This window comes from Sceloporus occidentalis, unplaced genomic scaffold (genome assembly GCF_023333645.1).
Source record: "Sceloporus occidentalis isolate IW3139 unplaced genomic scaffold, rSceOcc1.0.p SCAF_6, whole genome shotgun sequence".
Taxonomy (NCBI): Eukaryota; Metazoa; Chordata; class Lepidosauria; order Squamata; family Phrynosomatidae; genus Sceloporus; species Sceloporus occidentalis.
The window spans coordinates 53344182-53370839 of NW_028316986.1; the positions used below are offsets into that span (position 1 = coordinate 53344182).

The 26658-nt window shown below is 42.0% G+C and overlaps 1 long non-coding RNA gene across 1 annotated transcript in view; it reads left to right on the plus strand.

Moving 5' to 3' along the window:
• Positions 1 to 4445: 4445 nt before the first annotated feature.
• The window catches only part of LOC149310748 (uncharacterized), a 126401-nt gene continuing 104188 nt past the window's right edge, over positions 4446 to 26658 (plus strand). Inside the window, exon 1 of the long non-coding RNA XR_016281705.1 lies at positions 4446 to 4670. This is a non-coding gene — a long non-coding RNA (uncharacterized LOC149310748). The remainder of the gene's footprint in view (positions 4671 to 26658) is intronic.

The window sequence follows — 26658 nt, forward strand, 5'->3', positions numbered from 1 at the left end:
GCGGCCGATACAAATCAGCCAATCCGCATGTTATTATTATTATTTTTCAACATAATCTGGCCATGCTTTATGTAAAGGAAATCTTTCTGCTTGACACAGCTTCAAGTAAACCAGGATGAACCAATGGAGGATTATCCTTTGAAGCTAGAAGATGGTAGGGAAGAAGATTCAAGAAGTGCTGCCCACCGTTATGGTATGGGACATACGAATAAGGATCAGATGAGAACTTATGTTATCAATGAAATCCTGAGCACAGAAAGAGATTACATCAAACACCTGAAGGACATCTGTGAGGTAAGATGACATGCAGATATGCATGATATACAAAGAGCTTCTGGGCAATTTTTTTAAAAACACATTTATGTTTGGAATCTGAGATTCTTTAGTAATTCTCCAAAATAGTGTTGAATTCATTACTGCATGAATATTCTACTGTTGATCTACTTTTTTTTTTCAACAGTAGATCAATCCACATGTTAAGGTCCAGTTTGATAAAATATTCTGCACTCAATGCACTTCGCGCGAATGCGCATTGGGCAATTCGAAACCCACCAATGCGGAAGGACTCCCAGGTATGAAAGTACATTCGTGTTAGCACGCGAATTAGAATCACCCAGTACGCAAAAGCCGCAGTTCCACGCTGCAGAGACCCCATCTGATAAACGCCTCAGTCCCACCAACATCAGAAGCTTGCTTGCTTAGAACATGAGAGAGAGCCTTAGTATAGGAGCGTGGCTTTGACATGGCTTCCGGCCTCTTAGGATGCATGCATCATTTAAACAGCATACCTCCAAAGTGACTTGAAGCAGCTTTATCTTGGCCTGTCTGTATGAGCCCTTTCTTTCGGAGCTGCTTAGGGAGCTCTGGGGAAAAAAGGTGGCAAAAAACAAATAAAGTAAGTAAATAAGTTACCTATAGATTGCCATGCTAGAAATATTCTACAATCTCTCTCAGATTTTATATCTATCTATCTATCTATCTATCTATCTATCTATCTATCTATCTATTTCATGGACTCATAGAAAAAGATGCATTTTAATAAATGAAGTCCTGCAGACTTGTATTCTTTTCTACATAACATGAATTCTAGCAATGTTTTTTATTTATTGACAACCTGGCTAGGTTAAGTACAGCTGAAAATATTTTGTTGGATGTTCTTCAAATCCTCTTGTTCCTTGGTCAGACACTGAATTGGAGACTCCATTGCAAGTGATGTCTCAATGCTGCTTGTAACAATAAACATTCTTTGTAGTGTCATGGACTTGATGGAGCCTTTTTCTCTTCATAGCGAGCCAAAGCTAATTGGAGACTCCAACATCATCCAGTTATTTCTTTATTTTATTGCATCATATAGGCTTGGTTCCTTCTTCTTTGACCACAGCATTTTCCGTGATGGTTTGATCTCTTAATAAGTGGGTGGTTGGGTATTTAGAATATGGAATGTTGCTCTCTTTGAAGTCAGTGGGGCAGTGCTTATTTGCATCAACCAAGGATCCATTCCTTAATCTGAAGCGATCCTAGAATAATCCCCCCTCCCTTCAAAAGCATCAAAAGATTGTATTGAAAGCCCATTAAACTGAAAGTCCTCCCTCACAGGAGGCTAATTTTTCAAAACATTGCACTATAAATTGGGATTTGGATGCACTAGAGTTATTAATATTTTTTATATCTGTTAACTTGATTTACCAAATGCATTCCCTTCCTCTCCCCCCCCCCCTCAAAAGAAGATTCATTGTGACAATTCTTTCCCTTATATGCCTCCTTTCTTGGATTTCAAGCAATGGAAGGAAGGCTCCATTCTGAACTAAGTTCTATAGATTTTGTGGGTTTTTCAGGCTATGTGGCCATGTTCTGGAAGAGTTTATTCCAAACATTTCGCCAGCATCTGCAGCTGGCATCTTCAGGGATGAAGACCCACAAAAAACTATGGATGTTGGCCACGAAAGCCTTCAGCTTCACATAAGTTCTGTAGAGTTTATTGCCAATGCTCAAAATCCTGTGACCCCTTAAAGATGAACAAGTTTTGTTTGCCATAGACTCCAACCCACAAAATCTGTGGAGGTAAAATATCTAATACCTCCATGACAGAATTGTAGAGTTGGAAGGGGTCTCCTGGGCCATTGACTTCAATCCCCTGCTCAATGCAGGATGTCCAGCTAAAGCATCCTAGGCAGGTAGCTGTCCAACCTCTTTTTGAAGACATCTAGAGAAGGGTTTTTGCTGAAGCAAGAGGACACTACACTTCTAGAAGCAATCTTTCTGAAAGCAACACAGCCTGTGGAGACAGAGTTCAATTTTGACAAATGAATGGATGGCATCCACTTAGATCCCAATATCTTTGTACAAGAAGAACCTTAAAGTTTTGTTCCTAAATTAGAAAACAGTGAACAGATTCACGTGGGGAGCATTTTTTTCACCTCTGCACTTCCCTGGAAGGCTGCATTAGCATGACCAGTAAGAAAGCAAGTGAAATCACACAGTTTCAGGGTTTAGACTATTTAAAAAGTTTTCTAGGTGCTTCTAATATGTGTGCATGAGGGGCTTATGTGTATGTGTGGGCTAAACCCTTGCATTTGCAGTGGCTCTAAGCCACTTTGGCATTGGAGATTTGTACCCAAACATTTAACAATGGTGTGTGTATGTGGGGTGGGGATCTGGAAATTTCAGGATCATACAGTCCAAACTTTCCCCATTTCTGAATTAGAGCATTACACCAGAAACCATCAATCTGGAGATTCAGGGTTTCTCTCACACCTTTGAAAGGGATCTGAAGTATTTATCTTTTTGCTGTCTCTATTCTGCCAGTGGAGAAAATATTCATGTAGATGTGTGTGTAGAATTAGGTTAGGTAAGTGTAAAACAAAGGGCCAATGTACAAGACCCACCAGTCTCCTGAGAAGGTTTTCAGAAGTGCTTTATAACACTTATTAAAGCTTTCCATATTAGAGTGCTCTATAAATAATAGTAGTAAAATGTGTATGACATAATCTGTGGTGTATGTAGCAGCATTCACATGGCATGAGAACTGAAAAATGAGGCACACATGGATATTCTCAGTTGTACAACAGCTCTACAGAAAGACAACATGTATGGAGTATATGGGGGCACATAGCTGCTTGGTCACTTATTTTATTTCTAGGTTGATATTCTCTGGTAAGAAGCAACATGAACACATAGGATTATTATCCACTACATCACTATAAAATGCCCACTGTTTCTCAGACAGATGTCAGTCCAGTGAACTATGTCTTGTGCAGGCTGACTGTTTTGCCATGAACAGAATCTGGGTAAAAGAAATAAATAGTTCTCCATATTTTGAAAGGACAATGTGTATTGGTTCTTAATCTACAGTTTGGGCAAATGTCTATGTTGCTTTTAGGATGAAACAAGTTGACTTGAGCCTCCTCCAGCTGGACTGCTCTTCTAGGCCTGTGGGCTTGCTGATTATCACAGTTCATGTCAATTCTCAGAGATCTTCAGTCCTGTTTAAAATATGAAATTGAAGGAACTACCTTCTGTGAATCAGCCTGCACACATGCACCATGGAAGCTTCTCAGCAGTGCTCAGTCATCTGGTGAGGTTTCTAGCACTTAAGCTTTACCTCGTTGCGATCTGGATGCATGAGTCATGAGCCACAACTGGCCTTCTTCCATCTGCTCCATTTGGTATCAATTTGTGCCTGGAAAAGAGCATTTCCAGTTCCCAGCTGTGCAGGTCTGCCTGCCAGGGCAATGCTGATTGGATTTGCAGCTGGGCTCAGCTTCCTCTGCTCTTCTTGCATTAGATGCTTGTTCTAGGGTAGAAAGGGGGAAATGGAGAGGGTGGGAAGATTCAAAGTCCTGTAAAGGACAAGCGACGTCTAGCGGGTGGGCTGCTCCATATCTTTAGCGCGATTGTGCCCCTCTTGCACATATATCACGATGTCATCTTCCTGTTCTTGTCTCCACCAATTAACCAGAAAGCAAGTGACTATTAATCATCTTTTTAGAGCAACAACTCGTTGCTCCCTAAACATTGGATTTCAGAAGAACTTCATAGGACTGCAGAAATGTTTTGTGTATTCTTTTTTTTAAAAAAATCAAAATAATAGATAAATTCTAGATTTTGGAATATAACAGCTATTTCATAAAATTATTGGATTGTCATTGGTTAACCACTGAGAGATATGAAATGTCAAGATATGGTTTCTAGTAGAGAGATGGAGGATAAAATCTGAAGTCCTTATAAATCAGCTACTATAATAGACATTTTTGTACAGTCAGGTGAAGTACTAGTGAGTTAGAACGCTATACATATATGTAGAATCACAGAGGAAATGCGTGGAAATCTTAGTGAGAAGATGGCAAAATGATGACTAACCTCAAAGAGAAATTGAGGGTTGATAAAACGTTGATATAGAGTAAGCCATCATTGCCAAATTTAGTTGCCCAGTATATTCCTTTCCATTTGATAGATTACTTGTTCATAGAACGGATGCTGCTGATTGGTAAAAACGAATTCAAGCAACCAATAGGAAGCATTGTTTGACTATTCTGGGTTAATGGGCTCTTATAGATCCAGAAAATTCCTCTAGTCTCAGGCAAAGAATATTTCACACTCCGAACCTCCCCTTGGTATACTGTGACTCGACTTGATGAAGATCTGGAGATGGCAGAAGACAATTAAAAGAGGTAAGTTCAATATTACTCTGGTGACTGTAAAAAGCAATGTAACTTCCACCAATGGTTTATATTTGTAACTATTAATCCATGAAACTCTGAAATAGTCTTCCCTTTTTCTCTAAATTAGTCTTGCCAGATGATGCCTTGTATCTTTTTGGTGCAAACAATAACCTTTTTATTTTCCTGGGCGATTAAAACACTTATTGAAGTTGTTTTAGCTGGCTTCCTGGTACTATTGGATTTATTTTGGTGGTACTGTTCATTCTGTTGGAAAAATTGTTAATTATTTAATTTCCATGGATTTTTTTTTTTGGGGGGTGGAAATCAACAGGTTTTATTGTTATGCTTGTAATAGCTGGTCCCAAACTTGCACAGAAATATTCAGTCCAAGTGGAAATATCAGGCTTTGCCAAAACTGGTTTAGAAATTTGCATTCTGGAGGAAAACACCCAGAAATCTGAAGTGTTCATTCAGAAGGAACTCAAAGTAATTTATGAAACAGGTCCACAAACATATCATGATCTTCATTTTGGTCTCATTAGATAACCTATTCGTGACAAAGCATGCAGATTTGTATAACACAATAGACAGGCATACAGGCACATTAAATAACAGTACAGGTAACAGTTAGAGAATATGAAAGGACTAGTAAATTTAGTCAGCATTGTCCAAAATGATGTAGATGATTTTCTTATCATTTGAATGAAAGAAATTTGAGGGATACCTTCTACAGTCCTTAAAAGTAGTTTCAGACCAAGTTCTAACCAAATGGCCCCAGCACAGCAATTATCTAAGAAAGCAAAACACCAAAAAACCAAACCAAATCAAAAGAAAAAAAAACCTCCCAAAGTTTTCTGATTGGTCCTGAATCTGTGTAAAAATGTTTATGCTGTTAACCTAGTGTAAATATCAAAACTATCAGTTCATAAATGTACATTCTAGAGAGGAAAAAAAATAAGAGAAATTTGAAGTGTTTGCTTGTGAAGTACTTGAAATAGTTGACAAATCAAGTCCAGAAAGCTATTGCAGTTTTTATTTTGGTCTCAGTTCGGTGGTTCTGTGGTCAAGCATGTGGATTTTTATGGCATTGACAGACAGATGATCAGTTTAAACTACTGTATCAATTACAGGATTTTATTTTTTAAAAGAGAGACCATGTTTCTCAATGGGAAACATGAAATGGCCCAAATGGACTATTAGATTCTCTTTTAATTATAAAACTTTATAAAACTATATATACTTTTTTACTTTTAGTCCTAGAGGGACTCCAAAGATAGTTTGCTACCTATATATTTATAGGTTGGCTTATAAAAGCATTTAGAAGCTGCTTTATAAGACTAGTCTGTACAAAGTGGGTGACAACAATAAATTAAAACATAAAAACTGATACCACTAAAGTTCACAAAAGCAGACATCAGCACAGAAGTTCAGTTATAAAATGGAAATCGGCTTAAAAATAGCAATTGCATCCTTACACAGGTAGGAATGTCAAATCTTTTAGAAAGCTCATTCATTTTACATCGAAGGGGAAAGCGAGCTGGAATAAACATGTAAAACAAGCAGCATGGACATTGCATGTTTTAGAAAAGGCTACAGAGGGACTTCTGCAGTCTGGGACCATCACTGTTCCTTGTGCCTGTCAACCAAACATATCATACCTGTGGGCCTCCTACTGGAACTGTTATGAATATCTGTTATCAGGATGTCATGGAAGTGATGAAGGTATACACATGCCTTTATTACTTACAAGCCAAAGTTATAATCCAAGAATTTGATTTTGTCTTGGATGAAAAGAGTGAAAAGTCTGGTTGTTAGAAGGAAATGTCAAGAAAAATTGAAGTAGAACAAGCAAGTAGATTTTGTTCCAGAACATCAGGGTCATATCAGGACAGTTCAGTCCTTTCCTGGGGACTATGCTGGTATAGAGATCAGTATCTTAGCAGCTGAGAGCTGTAGATGGCTATAAGAGTTTCTCTGAGGAGTCCCAAGACTTTTGGCCATCAATATTAGAAAACCCAAATGGAAACTATAAATGCAACAATCCAATGTTCTTCTCTTTAATGACATCCCAAACCTTTCCTCTATCCCGTGTGACTCTGAAGCTTCCAGTAGGTTTTACAAGTCAGACAAAAGCTATGTGCTTCAAGACATTTTCCTCATCACTCTTGCAGTCCTTCACAGCTGGAGAAGCATTTAGAACGAAGGAAGAGATTTTAGATTCTGGACATTTTACAGCCACAAGCGCTTGGGAAAACACACATGTAGGCTCTGCCAAACCAAGACAATATTTATTCCATTTTTTGAGGCCAGGCAACCGTTTTCACCCAGTAAAAAGGCATGTCATGAACTTGTGTCCTTCCTTCTCATGCCTTGATCTCATTGGTGTCACAAAGAATTGAGAAAATTCTTTTAGCTGGGGTGGCAGCAGCAGTGGCGGTGGCAGTGGCACCAGCCATATATGATAGTTCTTACTTCTGCAATATGTACCTAGTTAACCACATATTACTTTCAGTACTCCATTCCCTGACCTTCATGTGTGTTATGAACCGGTGGATTTGTGTTTCTCTACATATTTTCAAGATAATCCCCTCTCCAATAATTTTTTAAAAAGAGGGATAATCCTTCCTGATTAGAATGTCATCATCTAATGTCAGTCATGTTAGCAATATTAGATCAGGAAATTCTGATTAGGAAGAAGGGGATTAGACTAGCTGGCTCATGATGACCCTTTCAGTTACATGATTCTAAAGAGGTTTTGCTCTAAAAATTATTTAGAGAGTATATAGGTGGCTCTGCTCTAAAAATTATTTAGGGAGTATAGGGTAAAGACACCAGATCCTATTTGATATTTGAAGCTAAGTGGGGTTGAGCCTGGTTAGTACTTGGATGGGGGACTAGCAAAGAATACCCAGGAGCTGTAGGTTATATTTCAGAAAAAGGAAATGGCAAATGATCACTAGTATTCCTTGCCTAAGAAAATCCACTGAAATTCATGAGGGTTGCCATTAGTCATCAAGTGACCTAATAAAGGGACACATTTTACTCATTTTCTGTACTAGAGGTAGGAATCAGGCAGCCATCCAGATAATGTTGGAATACAGGCTTAATGCATCCCTAGTCAGCATAGCTAATTATAAGGATTACTGGGAGCCTGAAATCTAACATGTGGAAGGTCACATGATGCTCTGTTCTTGATACTAAGAACACCTCTGTATAAAAGGTGCATGTTACCCCTGTGTAAATGTTCACATAATGATCAGATGTCCTGAGATACCGTGAATGACTATAGCTTGGTTTTTTGTGTTTTTTTCAGGCTATGTGGCCATGTTCCAGAAATGTTTCTTCCTAGAAAAGGAAGAAACTTTTCTGGAACATGGCCACAGAGCCTGAAAAACCCACAAAAAACTATGGATGCTGACCATGAAAGCCTTCGACTATACTCTAGCTTGGATATTCCACATTCTTACAAGGAAACAGTATGGATGACAGAGACACACTACTAACAACTCAGCTGTTTAATTCTGTTTTTCACATGGAACAGTTTCCATATCCACATTTAAGAATTCATAAAAGCTACAAACACTTTACATGACAGTTGCTTTTTTCTATTTCTACCCTGGGGGTTCTTGCAGAAAGCACATAGAAGTGGAAAGGGAAGACACACATTTCTAAAGACACTGTGAACAAGCACTGGGAAGCAAAGGCCAAACAGATGTCTCTGGTGCCTGTTCCAATATCTGTTAATCTGCCACACTGGATATCTTGGAAGTACTCCTACACACAGTATCATTCTGCACTCAATAGAATTAGCCCTCCACATTTATGACTTTACAGATTTGACTGCTTGCGCATTTGATTAATATGTTCTTTCTAGACCTTTCTAAAAGCCAGCCATGGTGTAGTGGTTTGAATGTTGGGCTAGGACCTTGGAGACTAGTGTTCAAATCCCTGCTCGGACATGGAAACCCACTGGCAAGTCATATTCTCTTAGCCTCAAAGGGAGGCACTAGCAAAACCCCTTCTGAACAAATCTTGCAAGAAAACCTGTGATAGCTTTGCCTTAGGATCCCCGTAAGTCAGAAATGACTTGATGGCACACAACAAAGAATCTGTAGGTCCATCAGCATGACTCTGCTGGACGTTGACTGTAGAGTTGTGCTAGAGGATTTAGAGATTCCTAGAGAAAGCACTTCTCTAGGCATTTGTAGTTCCTCCAGCATGATTCTGTGGTCAATCTCTGGTAGAGGTTGACCACTGGGTTGCACTGGAAGACCTAGAGATTCCCAGAGACATGTTGTCTCTGGTAATTTTTTAAAAATTTGCAGCCTTTCTACTTTTGTGGGGGTCTTGTGCCTCTAATCCCAGCAAATGTGGAGGGCCTATTGTACAGTGTGCCCTCGGCTTACACAGGGGATCCGTTCCGGACCCCCTGACATAAGCTGAATTCTGTGCATGCTCAAACATGTGAATGGGGCTCATGCATGCGGTGGTGTGCGCATGCCATGGGCATGCGCCCCATTCATGCTTTCTAATAATAAATAAAATAAATAAAATTTTTATTTATATACTGCCCTTCCACAGATCAGGGCGGTTTACAGCACTTTAAAAACAATACATTAAAAACATCAATATCATTACAATAAAAACAGAAAAGCCCCGAGTTAGCCAGTCCCCTTGCCAGTGAAGAGGAAGGAGGTCCATAGGACATCCTAATCGGGGAATGCATTACCAAAAAGGAAGGTCTTCAAATCCCTTTTAAATTGGGCCAGGGAGGTGGCTGAGCGGAGCTCTATGGGCAGCATGTTCCAAAGGGCCGGGGCGGCGATGGAAAATGTCTTCCTGGTAGTGGAGACAAACCTAGCCCCGGGAACCCTAAGTAGTTGCTGCCCAGATGTTCTGAGGGTGCGGGACGGAATGTATGGGGAGAGGCGGTCCTTCAGGTATCCTGGGCCCAAGCCATTTAGGGCTTTATAGGTCATCACCAACACCTTATATTGCACCCGGAAGCGAATCGGCAGCCAATGCAGATCTTTTAACACCGGTGTAATGTGGCTGGCCCTGGAAGTACCAGTAACCAGCCTGGCTGCCATGTTTTGTACCATTTGTAGCTTTCGGGTTTGGTATAAGGGTTGCCCCATGTAGAGTGCATTGCAGAAATCCAGTCTCGAGGTTACCAGAGCGTGTACCACAGTTTCAAGGTCCCTCTGGGCCAGGTATGGACGCAGCTGGCGAATAAGCCGAAGCTGATGACAGGTGCTCTTGACCGTCGCATTCACCTGAGCAGTCAGGTGAAGGGACGAGTCAAGAAGCACCCCCAGACTGCGCACGGAGTCCTTCACAGGGAGCGTGACATTCTGCATATGTTCAAAGTTGTGTATAGCGTGCCTGCATATGATGTGGGTGCACTGTATTTGTTTTCATAACACTGAATTAGAAGTGAGGTGCAAGACAGTGTATGTGTACACGTCTTCATGTTGTCTGTCATTTATGGCAGGCCCACGAATTTCATAGGGTTTTCCTAGGCAAGGAATATTCAGAGTTAGGTTTGACAGTTTTTTCCTCTGAAATATAACCTACAGCACCTGGTATTCATTGGCAATCTCCCAAAGAAGTACTAAGCAGGGCTGACTGGGCTTAGCTTCCAAGATCATAAAGGATCGGGTGCCTTTGGAGTATTTAGCCATTCTGTAAGACAATAGGGTCTCCTACAGAGAAATCCATGTTTTGTTCAAAGGTTAGTGGCAACAGAACAGGAGTGCAGGAAGAGAGGCGTCAACTTTTTCTTTTCCATCCATTTGGTACTTGCCTGTTTTGTTCCTCTGGGTAAATATCTCTGACATTTGCAGGGACGAAGATACAAGATTTCAATCAGGAAAAGCATGGGCAGAAAACTTCATCATTGTTTTTCTGAGCCCTTTTTACAATCCAAATAGACCACCTCTTCCCATCTGCCATGTCACTTTATTAACATTTTACTTTTAAGCAGATCATCTAATTTGATTTTTCATCACCAGCCTCCATTTTCAGTTCCCACATCCCATAAGGACTAGGTTCCTCCAGTTTGATATTCTGTATCATCCTCCCTCCCTCCTTCCCTCAACTGGGCCCCTCTATAGCTGCTGGATTATAACTCCCCTCATTCCCAGCCACACAGGAGCTGTAGTCCAACACATCTGGGAAGCTCAGGGAAAACTGCAAGGAAAAATGTTTTAAAATCCATATTGCCATGACTTTGAGGAGGGTGTAGTGGTTTTAGAGTAGGACTATGACTCAGGAGACCAGAGTTCAAATCTCTGCTTGGCCCTGTAAACTCACTGGGTGACCTTGGGCAAGTCACACTTGAATTTGAATTGAAGAAGCATGAATTTACATTTCTGTGCTGGGTGACTGGAAGTCCTCTTCTTCCAAGACATGTCCTCTATTTCAACCTTCTGTCCTGCAGGAATTAAAAATGTCCTCCCTTGTGAGCATGACTAAGAAGTATGCACTTACATTTATACGAATGTTTTTAGCTTAGATTTGGTCATGTCCTCCTTTATTCTTGACTTTTTCTCTAATTATTTGGTCGTATCCTACATTTTTCTTGAACACCCAACAATTTCATTGAAATATTTGGCCATATCCTACATCTTTCTTGAGCAGCCTACAATTTTATTGAAATATTTGGTCATAGCCTACATTTTTCTTGAATGCTCTACAATTGTCTTGAAAATATTTGGTCATATCCTATATCTTTCTTGAATGCCCTGCATTTTCCTTGAATTATTTGGTCAGGTTCTCCATGTTTTTCTAGAATGTCCTCCTTTTTGCAGTGCCTGGTCCTCCTTTTGTGAGGAGGAGAACACCTGGCAGTGATGTCACTAGGGCTGATGTCACCACTCCCACTATCTCTTAAAGCATTTTAAAGGAAGCAGGTGAATGCCACAGCCCTTTCTGCCAAAAGGCAATTGTTTGAGGAGCAGTGGTGTCACCCTCCCCTTAGGGTGTCAGCTGGTATGGTTCACCCCCCCCTGCTCCCCCCAGTCACTTGCAGTGGCATCAGCAGGGGGTGCAGACTGTACCAGGTGACACCCTAAGAGAGGGGTGACACCACGACTCCTCCAACACCTACCTTTTAGCAGAAATGGGCTGTGGCATTCATCTGCTTCCCTTTAAAATGCTTTAAGAGATGGTGGGAGTGGGTGAAGCTCAGCGGGAGGAGAAAGGCGAACCTTATAATTTTTTTAAATTAAATTTTCAAATGTCAAAATTTTAAATTAAAAATTTTCTTAAAAATATTTTTTTCAATTTTCTTTAAAAACATCACATGCTAACCAAATCTTCAATATATAAATACATTTATGTTGTGTATACAATATTGTAATTTGAAGGTATATTTTAATTCCAGTAGTTGATTATGTCACAACTACAGTGGTCCCTCCACATTTGCTAGGGTTAGGGGCACAGGACCCCTGTGAAAGTGGAAAAACCACAAATAACAAAAACACTATGTTTATACTGGTCCTCCTGTGCAACTCTGTGGTGAACACCTGCCAGACATTGACCATAGAACTGTGCTGGAGAAGCTACAAATGCCAAGTGGATTGTTCTCCCTAAGTCCTTCAGTGCAACGTTTGGTTAAAGTTGACCACTGAGTTGCATTGGAGGACCTAGATTATTTCTAGAGAGAACATACTAATACAATCTGTGAATAATCAAATCAACAAAAGTCAAATCCGCAAATGTGGAGGGACAACTGTATTAGCATTACATCCAATGATATATGGGAATTACAATTTATGAGTAACATTAGTGCAAAAAGTATGTAGAGAGATCTTGAGACTATCTGAAAGAAAGAAATTGGCAGCATGAGCTTTTGTAGACTTCAGTCAACTTCTTCAGATGCATTTCATAGAATCATAGAATCATAGAGTTGGAAGAGACTGCAAGGGCCATCCAGTCAACCCCCTGCCATGCAGGAAATCTCAGTCAAAGCATCCCCGACAGATGGCCATCATGGCCATCCAGCCTCTGCTTAAAGACTTCTAAGGAAGGATACTCCGCTACACTCCAAGGAAGAGTGTTCCACTGTTGAACAGCCCTTACTGACTGTCAGGAAGTTCCTCCTAATGTTGAGGTGGAATCTCTTTCCCTGTAGCTTGCATCCATTGCTCTGGGTCCTAGCCTTTGAAGCAGCAGAAAACAAGCTTGCTCCCTCCTCAATATGACATCCCTTCAAGTATTTAAACAGGGCTATTATATCACCTCTTAATCTTCCCTTCTCCAGGCTAAACATCCCCAGCTCCCCAAGTTGTTCCTCATAGGGCATGGTTTCCAGACCCTTCACCATTTTAGTCGCTCCAGTTTCACCACATCCTTTTTAAATTGTGGTGCCCAGAACTGGACACAATATTCCAGGTGGGGCCTGACCAGAGCATAATAGAGTGGCACTATTACTTCCCTTGATCTAGACACTATACTTGTATTGATGCAGTCTAAAATTGCATTGGCCTTGTTAGCTGCTGCATCGCACTGTTGACTCATGTTCAATTAGTGGTCTACTTGGACTCCCAGATTCCTTTCACATGTAGTCTCGTTCAGTGAGGTGTCACCCATCCTATATCTATGCATTTCATTTTTCTGCCCTAAGTGCAGTACCTTACATTTCTCCGTGTTGAAATTCATTGTTAGATTTGGCCCAGCTTTCTAGTCTATTCAGGTCATTTTGAATTTTGATCCTGTCCTCTGGGGTATTAGCTACTCCTCCCAGTTTGGTGTCATCTGCAAATTTGATAAGTTGGTGGAGTGGAAGCCAGGGACAGACATATATATGCCATAGGTATGTGAGGATGTCAATTCAAATTCAAAATCTTTTTGGTATAGAAATGAAGTAGCAAATTGAGTTTTAACTATGGTCATTAGTGATCAACGACATTGGAAACTGGCCAACATGTATGGAAATGACATTCTTACACACCAATGGCATATACACTTGTTCGAGGCCCAAGTGCTGCATGAACTTCCAGCCTTCTGATCTTCTGATCATCAGAACTGATGTCTTAAGGCACCACATCCCTAGTCTGGCTACCAGTCCTGAAAAACACTAAAATCAAGAGCCAGCAAAAGGCAAATGAACACCACTCAGGGTGGTGGTGGTGGTGGAGGGGGGGGTTCCCATCAGACAATGATCACTAATTAAACTGACACTAATCCTCCTTGCATATCTTCCCACCCTGAGGCCTTGCCATTCGACAACAAAATAATGCACAGGTGAACACTGATACCACTCCTCCCAGCCCAGGGTCACACAGTATGTGTGTGTGTGTGTATGTACACACACACACATCACTGTCTTCCATGCCAGCATGATTTGAAGATGCCAGCCACAGCTGCTGGGGAAGGGTCAGGAATAAACTCTTCTAGAACATGGCCACCTAGCCTGAAAAACCCACAAAAAGCCATCTCTCTCTACATACTTATTTGGCAGATTGGTGCAAAAAAAAAAAAAAAAAAAAGCATGACTAAGGCTGCTGTGGGCTGTGAAATGGGAACAGGAGGAGGAGGAGGAGGTCAATGGGTGTGTGTGTGTTACAGTGCCACCATGAGTTAGCACACGTGTGTCACTAACCCTAGGGACACCACGGGTCACTTGGGACACCCTGGACTGAGGCAGGCTTTGCCACCTGCCTCCCTTCAGGTCTGGAGTAGCAGCAGAGGGACTGGCGCCACCCTTTTTGCAGCAGCAGCATCTTCTTCCTCAGCCTGAGCTGCTTCCCTCCCTTTCTGCCCTCCTCTTCCCGCCCACCTTCTGCCTCCCTCTTTCCCCTCGCCTCAAGTGCGGACTCTCTAGTTTGCACGTAGCGAATGGAGGCTGTCTCCTCCTCCTCTGCCTCCCTTCCTCCCCTCTGCCTTTCTCTTTCCCTCCCTTTTCCAGGGATGGATGGAGGAGGGTGAGAGAGAGAGAGGCTCCAAGGAGGCGAAGCTCCTCTCCCTCCTTTCCTCGCCCTCCATTCAGCCTCCCCCTTTTCCCCTCACCGCCAAGCAAGACACTACACAATAAAACCTTAACGAATACAATACTCGTGAATTCATGCTTCCTAGGCTTGTACAAAAAACCGAAGTATGTCGAGAGAGAGCTCTTCTTGTAGCCCCTTGGCAGCAGCAATTTTCCTAAACTAAGACCTGCTTCCTCAGGTGCTTTTGGTGGGGGTGGTATTATTATTATTATTATTATTATTATTATTATTTTGAGAGCTCTTGTAGCCCCTTTGAGACTCACTGAAAGAAAAGTTGGCAGCAAGAGCTTTCCAAGACTTCTGTCCACTTCCTCAGATGCTTTTGGGTATTATTATGATTACTTAGAGAGCTCTTGTAGCCCCTTTGAGACTCACTGAAAGAAAGAAGTGGGCAGCAGGAGCTTTCCTAAAAGACTGCTTCCTCAGGTGCTTTTGGACATTTTGAACACGCCTTGGGAAAGGAGGACTCATGGTCACCCTGTGAGGACAGGGTGGCCACATGTCCTCACCACAAAGGAGGACCAGCCACCACAAAAGAGAGGGGCAATGGAGGATGCTATATATATAGTACTCACATAAATGTCAATTCTTGCTTCGTAGGCATGCTCAAAAATTGAAGGAAGTTTTGGAATTCTTCCTGCATCGAAGGTGGAAATGTAGGACATGTCCTGGGAAAGGAGGATGTCAGGTCACCCTGTAATGACAGGGTGACCAGATGTCCTCATTGAAAAGGAGGACAAGGCACCTCAAAATGGAGGGCATGCCAAATAACAACTAAAAATTCTCACAGAAATTCATAAATTCATGCTTTATAGGCATACAGTACACAAAAATGATGGACATTTTTAAATTCCTTTTGGACAAAAGGTTGAAATGTAGGACATGTCCTGGAAAAGGAGGACATTGGGTCACCCTGCTTCAGTTAGGAGGAGGTCATTGCATATCTTCCTCAGGGGACATGGGGCACTGACCGGCACACTTTCGATGATCATTTCATTGCCCTTTCCTCTTGGAAGCACAGAAAACATGGGACAACACGAAGCAATGGCATCACTCAGGTTGGTGTCACCCAGTGTGATAACTCATGGTGTCACCCCGCCCCACGCACACTGACCTCCTCCAATACCACACCATGTTGTTGCTGTTGTGTGCCCTGAAATCCTTTCCGACTTATGGCAACCTTATAATGGTTTTCTTGGCAAGTTTCTTCAGATGTATGTTTGCCATTGCGATTTTCTGAAGCTCAGAGAGTGCAACTTGCCCAAGATCACCTGGTAGGTTTCCATGGCTGAGCAGGGATTCGAACCCTGGTCTCCAGAGCACCATACTGAGCCCTTAGTAATGTTTTTTGTATCCATCTTACTCATGATTGTAATTCCCCATATCACAAAATACAATGGTAATCGTTGTGATGTAACTAGCAAAATTAAAATTATACCTTTAAATTACAAGAATATATTTTTTACAATTTAAAAACATTTAAAAAAAGTTTTAATGTTAAAATTTTAAATTTAATTAAAAATATGGGTCCTCCCATTGACCTTCACCCAACTCACACCATCTCTTCAGCATTTTAAAGGGACACAGGTGACTGCCACAGCCTGGTTCTGCCAAAAGGTAGCTGTTTAGGGAGAAGTGGTAGCTTAGTGAGGGAACCAGTCTGGAACCAATCATGCTTTCAGCACTGGCTAAATAATCCTCTTTAATTTGGGTGGCATTCTCACTTAGGAATGAGTCCAGCTTTACCTTTTGAGCAGATGTGCAAAGATTACTTGCTGCCATTGAGGCAAAAGGGTGCTTCAGTCAGTGTAAGCAGAGCTTTGCTAGATTAGACCGCAGGTCCCTCATGCCTGTCCTATTTTTGAAAGGAAGCTCTTAAACATGGCATGAAATTAATTGCAACCCCCCTTTGTTTCCAGTGTCATGTGGTCAGAAGGAGGAGGGACCTGCTTGCATAGATATCTCTCCAGAGAACAACACAACGACACCTTGAAATATATATACAGTGGTACCCCGGGATACGAATGCGCCGCCTTACGAAATTTCCGGGTTATGAAAAAAATCCATTCAATTAAATAGTTCCGGGTTACGAAGGTTATTCCGGGTTACGAAGAAAATTTTTGGTGCTTTTCGGCGCGATTTCACACGGAATCGCGGCTTTCGCTATTAGCGCCTATGGGCTTTTCGGCTAGCGAAAGTTTCCGGGTTACGAAAGCGGCGGCGGAACGAATTAATTTCGTAACCCGGGGTACCACTGTATATATATGTATGAATTATTTTTAACATCTTTGCCTGATGAAGAAGCCAGTGGAGCTTCAAAAGCTTTCAACATGTATTTTGTGTACTTTAGTTGACCAAATAAAATCATCACTATTTTGTGGATTTTGGGTGTTATTGTCCCTCTCTGCTGTTGCCTTCCCTGGCCTTCAGCAACTGGTATCAGAGGCATCCTACTTCTGAAAGACCTAGCTATCCTGGCTCACCCTTGAGAGAGCTATTTAGGCCTGGCCCTATGACTAGGCAACAGTGAGTGAGGTGACCCTCTCAGACAGTAGATTTGGGCTGTCATAGCAGCTATGGTTTCCAATCAGCCAAGAGGTCAGGCAAGGCTGGCATACTGTCACCCTATTCAACCTGTTTTGCAGAAAATATTATAGGCAGAGCAGGCTTAGGAGGATATCACATGACTGAAATTGGAAGTATAATCCAGTGTCATCCTGAACGCAATCATGCGTATTCACGTTATTGCGTGAAAGGTTACCACACATGATCGCTGGCAGTCCAAACGCACTCCGAACGCAATCACACATCAATCCACAGCTAAGTAAATTTGGTGAACTAGCGAAGTTACAAACCCTATTCCTAGGCAACTTCACACTCAGTGTGCTGTTGTTTGGTGTGATGTGAATGTCTCCTTTGGTCCTGGTTCCCCCCCCCCCCCCCCAATCTGGAAAGAGGGGTTTCCCATGAAGCCATGCTGCAGTTCTGCTTCAATTTTGCTTCTGCTTATCCTTCAGCATTGCTGGGGGGTGGGGGCGGGGCGGCTGGTGCCTGCTAATGAAGAGGCATGGACCGGGAGCTATTGGATAACCATTATATTCACGTTTTAATGTGACAAGAGTGAATATATGCTCGTTTTAACGTGACTAGAGCATGTTCTTTCAACCATTCTTCCCACCCCTCCTCCAACCTCTTTTGTTAATTGTGGGGTTCCTTGGCTCCTCTCTCTCCCTCTGCTAAATATGCTATGCTCCAGTCATCTGGAGTCTCACTGAGCATGCACAAGGGTGCCAATTCGCAATCAAGAACCCACGGAAGTGATGACTTACTTTGCACAGAATCTGGGTCGTGTTCGGGGAGGCCATTACCATGAATTTAAGGTGTGATAAGTAATCATGTAATTGCGTGAATTTTTGAATTGACCTCACAATCTTCTTTTTCGAAACTGAGCGCCTCCCGTTCCATGTGATATCCTCATTAGACTTAAAGGCAGGAGGAGTGAAGATCAGAGGAAGGAACACTAACAACCTAAGACATGCAAATGACACACTACTGCTGGCAAAACCCAACAAAGATCTGGAACAATTACTGAACAAGGCTGAGGATGAAAGTGCCAAGGTAGAATTAATGCTAAACATTAAGAAAACAAAAATAATGAGCATGGAAGATATACCAGAAGATAATGAGGAAACTGAAATAGTCAAAGAATTCTCATATCTTGGATCAAATATTGATCAAAATAGAGACTGCAGTCAAGAAATTAGAGGAAGACTAGGATTAGGAAGGGTAGATGTGAAGGAACTGGTAAAAGGTAAAGGTTTTCCCTTGACAAGATTGTCTAGTTGTGTCCAACTGTAAGGGACAGTGCTCATCCCCATTACTAAGCTGAAGAACCAGCATTGTCAAAGATGACTTAATAGTCATGTGGGCAGCATGACTACTCAGAACGCTATTACCTTCCCACTGAAGTGGTACCTATTCTCTATTTGTACTTTGGATCCTAAATTGTAAAGAAATAACTCTAAACGCCAAAGTGAGGATAATCTAAGCCAGGGGTAGGCAACCTTTTTGAGCTGGGGGCTGGGTTGCTGTCCCTCAGACAACTGGGGGGTGGAGCTTCCACCCTCCGGGGGTGGGGCCACATGATGGGGGTGGAGCTTCCACCCTCCAGGGGCAGGGCCACATGATGATGATAATAATAATAATAATAATAATAATAATAATAATAATAATAGTTCCAAGCATGGAAACTACTACAAAGCAATTCAAAAAAAGGAAGAAAGCATGCACACTGTCTCAACCCAGAAAGGCACAAGGTGCTGAGAGGGGATTTTGCACAAAGAACACCAAGGGCAAGTAAATAATAATAATAATAGTTCCAAGCATGGAAACTACTAAAATGCAATTCAAATTAAAAGGCAGAAAGCATGCACACTGTCTCAACCCAGAAAGGCACAAGGTGCTGAGAGGGGATTTTGCACAAAGAACACCAAGGGCAAGTAAATAATAATAATAATAATAATAATAATAATAATAATAGTTCCAAGCATGGAAACTACTAAAATGCAATTCAAAATAAAAGGCAGAAAGCATGCACACTGTCTCAACCCAGAAAGGCACAAGGTGCTGAGAGGGGATTTTGCACAAAGAACACCAAGGGCAAGTAAATAATAATAATAATAATAATAATAATAATTCCAAGCATAGAAACTACTAAAATGCAATTCAAAATAAAAGGCAGAAAGCATGCACACTGTCTCAACCCAGAAAGGCACAAGGTGCTGAGAGGGGATTTTGCACAGAGAACACCAAGGGCTCCTTCCCAGCTTCTGAGGGGCCTCGAGGCCCTCAGAGGCCAGGAAGGAGGAGGGGGACACCCGCGTCGGCGTCCCTGCCGGCTCCTTCCCGGCTTCTGAGGGGCCTCGAGGCCCTCAGAGGCCGGGAAGGAGGAGGAAGACACTCGCACGGGTGGCTCCACCGGCTCCTTCCCGGCCTCTGAGGGGGCCTCAGAAGGAGAAGCCTGGGGCCGCGTGGGCCCTAGGAGGAGCCCTCAGAGGCCCAGGAGGCGGCGGCGGCGGTGGCGGCCTGCGGGCCGGGGGTTGCCGACCCCTGATCTAAGCCATCATTTCCCATCATCATGTATGGATTTGAGAGCTTGACAGTGAAGAAAGCTGAAGGAAAATCAAGTCATTTGAGTTGTGGTACTAGAGAAGGGTACTGAGAATACCATGGACAGATGGATTCTAGAACAGATTAAGCCCAAGCTCTCCCTGGAAGTCCAGGATAACTAAACTGAGGTTGTCATACTTTGGTCACATCATGAGAGGGCATGAAATATTAGAAAAGACAAAGTTAGGAAAGGTAGAGCACAGTAGAAAGAGAGGAAGGCCACAGGCGGGATGGTTGGATTCGATCAAAGAGGCCATGGGCATGTGGCTGCAGGACCTGAGCAGAGCAGTGGAGGACAGGGAATCTTAGCAATTTCTCATCCACAGGGTTGCCATGAATCAAGGTTGGGTCGAGGGCAGTTAACAACAATAACAAGAAGCTGCAATTGAGCATCCCCTCAGTTTAGCATAAATGCTTGCAGAAATACACTAGACCAGCACTATGCAGTTCCCATGCAGAATAACATTGAGCAACACATGTGACTGGGTGTTGTTTTGCAATGTGCAATCACAATATGTAATGGACAGCATTGCTTATGTGCAACTCTGTTTTCACTCCCGTCAGCAGAACAGTCTGTTGTGCCATGGTGAATAATCCCCCCCCCCCCCATGCATAGCAGGATGTACACATATGCCACTCACTAACTGAGTACCAGCCTCTTTTATTATTTTATCTTTTATTTCCAGGGACAGGAAGCAGTTGTAGTGGTTCAGCTCTGAATATAAATTGGCTGTCTTCGAGTATCTATAAAGACAAAAACAAGTTTTCAGATGAGTATTGTTGTTATTTGCCATTACGTTCACTTAGCAAGCCTATGAATGAGCCCTGGTCATGAATTGTCCTACTCAGTTTTTGAAAACTCAGGACCAAGGCTTCTTTTATTGGGATAATCCATCTGTAAATTTAAATAGAAATTTAGAAAGATCAGATGTATACCTTCAGGCTTAAATCTACAAGACATATTGGGGTGTGGTTGAGAGGATGGATGTAAAAACCCAAACATAGGCAGGATACAGACTGCCCCAAAAGGCCTCCAAATGGTGAGGCTTCCTGGCGGTGGAAAAAGAAGCTGCAAAAAACGGCTTCTTTTTGCAGCACACAAGTGACGCCGCAGTGCGCCATTGGTGTACTCGCAACATCACCTGGGCGCCACAACGTGCAGACGCTAGGCGTCCATTATGTAAAAATGGCGGTGCCCATGTGAACAGGGCGCTGCCATTTTGTATGTACTCTGTACGTACTAGGGTTACAGGCTTCTAAAAGAGATGCCCCCAGGCAACCCTAGTACATACAGAGTACATACTTGGGTGCCTGTTTGTACAGGGCCATACTTAGCCACTAGATTTTTACAGCACAATTTACACAGGAATAAATTCTACTGACTTCAGTGGGGGCTCTCAGTGCAGTGCAATGCAAATTCAGTGGTAATTGCTGGGGCTGTGTGTGTGTCTTGGCCAGGCCTGGGTCCAGTCATCTAAGAGTGAGTCTATGGCTACAGCAGAAAGGATCATACCAGTTCAGAGTGCAGGTGCAACTGCCATCTTTAAATACACCCTCATATAAGAATCTTCCTGCAACTAAACCTCAAGCATATGTGCCATGCTATGTGGAGTTTTCTATCTGTAGGTTTATATGAAGGAGCATTGAGTCAACACCTTGGGTTTTAAATGGTACAATCTGTTCTGCTAGTCCATAATTTTGGGTGATGTGCGAGAATAAAGTTCTGGTTATTCTGTGAAAACACACACACATCGCCCTACTTTTCTTATAGACAGAGGCACTCTTTAGTAACTGCATAGTTCAGAACAGAACAGTTTCTAGACCAATTCAAATGTACCTTTTTAGTATATATTTGCATTGCATATTTTAAAATTTTACTGAACTCCACGTATTGAAGGACTTGTCTACTGGTATAAGGAAATATACCTGCTCCTGCCTCTTGTAATGCTTGAGGCAGATTTACTTAATAGGGAGAGATGAACATTTCTTGTATGCCTAATGACACATGCCTCTTTCTTAAAAATAAATTGTTATTAAATAGCTGTTAAAATGTCATTACAAATTAGTAGTGGGACTTAGCTCTGCCCCACATTAATCGCTGCTTTTGATGTGATGTTCTAATTTGCCACTTACACTTCTGTAACCAGTATCACATTGAACTCAAAGAAACATCAAAATGCTACACTTCTGAAAAGGGGGAATTCTCCTTGAAAGTTAGAAGCCTCATAGAAATGTACTGTTGCACTTTAGTACAGGAATAGAGCAAGTTTGCCATAGGGATTGACTGTAAAGTGAAGAGGAAGAATGTATTACAGAGGGGGCAGTTTTGGTGCTGATCACCACCACCACCACATCATCTATATCCTGCCTTCCACCATAAAATGAGGACTCAATATAGCTTACAAAGTAAAATAAATGCAATATAAATAAAAGAATACAAGGTTAACAGTAAAATGTAATTAAAATGTCAATAATATTAAAAACAATTGAAAATATATAGATTGGCGTCCTATTGGTGAGTTGTGGTTGTTGTGTGCCTTCAAGTTATTTATGACTTATGGTTCCCCTCAGGCGAACCTATTGTAGGCGTTTTCTTGGCAAGGTTTGTTCAGAGGGAATTTGCCACTGCCTTCCTCTGAGGCTGAGAAAGTGCAACTTGCCCAAGGTCACCCAGTGGGTTTCCATGGTTGAGCAGAGATTCAAACCCTTGTCTCCACAGTTGTAGTCCAACTCTAAACCCACTCTATTTTTCTACTTTCTTTTCTTTCTTTTTTTAAAAGTCAGTTCTCAGAGGCTTGTTAGAATGAAAAAGATACTTGCTCACTGATAGAAAGACAGAGGGAAGGGAATTCCAGAAGGGAATTTCTTTGAAAACAAGGAAGTCTTGTTGCATCTTAAAGACTTAACAAGTTTATTATGGCATAAAGTTATGTATACTAGAGTCCACTTCATCAAATGTATATTACTTTTTAATAGCTCTTTTCAGTGCACCTGGGGTGCTTGAAAAGACTAAATTGGCAATGGATGTGTTTGCTGGAAAGACACTAAATAAATATATTGTGGAGAATGATTCCGGATATAGTATGCCATTCAGTTTAGTGCAACTGGAAAGCTTCCCTGCCAGAGTCACCAGATGGCTCTCATTTTTAAATGACATCAGCACAGGATATGACATCAGCATAGAATTTTATACAATGCATGCACACATGTATACACAACAGCTCCACAATAATGCATATTTTTGAGAGTGATGATCTTGCAAGCAGAGAAGCGACACTTTAAAAATGACACTAGAAAGCATTAGGTCTGCTTCAGAGGACGCATAATAAAAATAATGGGGACAATACTTTGATGACTCATTCACTGGCAGATTCTTGGAAGTTAGAAACATTTATGGCAAGCTACTTGCTTATTTATTAAAGCTATTTTTATCGTGCCTTTCAAACCAAGTGGACTCAGGGTGACTGACAGATGGTTCTCCTCCAGCACATTTATTCTCAGGTGTGAGAAAAGTCAGCTGAAAGATAGTGATGTCCCAAGGTCACCCAGCAAGCTTCAGTTGAGTGGAGTTTGAGCTTGGATCGAACCTTTGCTGTTTCAAGGGTTACTCATATGGTGAAAATAATCCTGGTAGAATGTGGGTTGAATCTTTGTTGTTCACATGCATTTTGAATGCATCTGAGTAAGTTTTGGAGGGGCTGCCAAAAACCCACTTGAGACAGGATAATCGATCTTGTCCCCCCCACCCCCCAGATTTTCTTAAAAGATTCACATTGTCAGCTGTGTGAATAACCAATGAGAATAGACCTGAGATAAACTGTGATAAAACTCTGCATGCCTTAAACATGTTTTGAATACACCTGCATCATTGACTCCATCTTTATGCACAGTGCTAATATGTGTGAGCAACAGAACTTGCAGAGATGCACATGAATGTGATTCTGATAAAAAAATTACTATGAACAACAAAAACAGAGTGCATGAGTGAGATTATTTGCATAGTCACACAAACAAAAACATCTGAATAACTGCCTTAGTTCCTTCTTCCAAATCCACAGAATCAGCAACTAATTGATTGCCACTAGAGAAGGAACAGAAGGGTAACTTCTGTATTCCAGTTAAAAACCAAACAAAATACCACCTCCCCTGGTTACATTACATAACTGAAGTAAATGCTAACAAGTAACAGGAACCAACTAATAATTATTGGGCTATAAATGTAACATTCTGGGCCTTGCTGCAGTGCTTTTAAAAAGTAATATTGTTGCCCCTCACTACTTGCCAAAGTAGCAAATAACGGCAATGGTGTTGCCTACACTATTTAAAAACACTCTGTGGGCAGGGCTTGTACTCCCAGGGCTCCGGTCGGACTTCTCACCTCCATGTTTCCAATAAACACCACACACGTGCTGCGGTGCAACAAACTTTGATCTAGTGAATAGCAACTGTGTCGTGAAAACAAATAGTCCAAACCCCAACGAAGCAGTGCACAGCGGAGGGAAGTTACCTTACTCCCACCAGCCTAAGTACTACTTTAACTTTCAGGCCCTTCATCCACCCTTCTCGCTTGGCTCCATTTCGGCCTTCTCTAGGGTCTTTGGACCAGGACCGTGCTCCCAGCACTGCCCTTTCTCATCCCACCAGGTTCCCTCCAAGTTCTCAGGGTTCCCTCTTGTGGGGAAGGGGTACCAATAGTCTTTCTTTACCCCCAATCACCTGCCCAGGCAGGGTTTCTCAGCAAGACTGTCTCCCGGTGTCCCACGGAGATTTGGCTTCTTCCGTGCTGAAGGGGTGCTGACCACCCTTCCCTCTTTGGGCTATGAGTTTCCTGCTCTGCTCCTCATGTGTCCATGTCTCCACACCCCCATCTTCCAGCACACCTCCCCCCAGCCACCTCTCCCTGCCTTCTTACACCCCCACTGCCCTGCCCTTCCCTGGGCTCCCCAGCAGGTGTTTCCCATCTCCTCGTTGGCTCTCTGAGCAGCTCCTCACTCTCTTCCCTTGCCAGCTCTTCCTCTTCCAGCAACCCTCCCTCTTCTCCCCACCTGGTTACACACTCACCCACTTAGAATTTGCCATATAACATTCTGTCCTATTTGTGACGAGTGTGGGGTTTTGAGGCAGCTGAGAGGTTGCAGGAAAAAGGTTCTTAGTTTTCTCTGGATTTGTCAGGAAAATTCAGATGAGCAGATGTGTGGTTGGGAGATTCACATTGGCAGTAGAGGGAGGAACTTGTGGTGGATGGAGCGGGGTAGAAAAAGGCTGCTGGAGACATCATAATTCTTGCCAGAAAGTGACAATTCCATGGAGACTGGGAGGTTTCAGCAGCTAGATCACCATTTTAAAAATGCATTTGTGTACATAATTGGATACTAGTATATCTGCTTGGTTGTATCTGCAGAAATGTGTATGCTTACATGCTTATTGGATAGGAAAAAAATAAAGCATATTACAGCCATGAACGGGATTTGGGGAAATTGCCTTGTGCACTGCCATTTTACTATGAAGCAACTTTGGAATGGTGGAGTGTGTGGCCACTTATGCCGAATTTGCTGCAATTTGCCTCAGTGTCCTTAGTAATAATGTCGACAAGCCCAGGGTTGTTGCAAATCTGGAAAACCCAGGGCCCATCTGTAGACTTGCCCCAAGACCTGTGCTGCTACCATCACAAGATTCAAAAAAGGGCTGGCAAGTGGCCAGCCACAAACCTTATAGTACCGCTTATCCCTAGTATCACATTTTTGCTAACGTTATTAGCTACACCCCACAAAAGTAAACTATAATTTCAGCAATTTTAGTGATTTTGCATTGCATTCTATGTCTACATGCAGCAATTTTAAAAAAGAATATTAAACTATATTTGTATTTTAAAGTATCAAGTTCATGAAAATATGGTTAAGATTAATGCAATATGTTTATCAGCCAAGATCAGTATGGCATGCAAATTATCTTAACTATATGAATTTAAAACCTAGACCTTCAAATGAGGTCCTTTTCTCTAGTTTTTCATAGATTTCTTGTATGCTCTTCTTTTATCCCTATAGTGGCAAAAAATTGCTCACTTCTTGTGCAGAATATAAATGTGATCACTTTTGTATGAGCTTACAAATTAAACTTGTAAAAGTGGAAAAGAGAACAATACTAATCGGGTCCAGTTCTGATTTCTCCTTTAAACTCTATTTTCCCCAAAGAAAACTGCTCTAAGTTAGCAGTGTGACAAGAGAAGGAACTGAACTGAATACATATTTTTTTTCCAGTACAGGAGAAAGAAAACCATCCTGAAGAATAAGAGCCATGCAGCAAATTAATACAATGCTTTAAAGGATGTGTGTGTGCGTGTGTGCGAACATGTGTGTATTTGTTGCTGCAATAAATTGCAATATATTGCTGGGGTGACCCATTGCCATCTGAGATGGGGGTGAAGGTCTCTCTCAGGAACTCTGGTGTTTCTCTCTTTGAAGCACTTGATACCTGGTGTGATGTGATCTGTTCCAAAAAGGAAATGTTTTCACTCTCAAAAATCTTTATGAGCTCACGCATTTGTCTTTCCAGGAAGACAGTTTTTATAATAGCCCGGAAGAGAAAGGCACAAGGAACCCTGAAGAAGTCAAGGGCTAAACCTCAATGTCCCTATTCAGTAAGACAAGGGAAAAGGACACCAATAATATATTTTGATCCTGGATTGTGTCTGAAATAAATTTAACGGCATGTTTTACATTATAAACCAGAAACATGCAATTTGGGAGACTCAACAGTAGATCATTATGGTCAATTGTTCTAGAATAAGACACAGTTTATACACAGAAACATTTGGGAACTTTGTGGCAATGTGA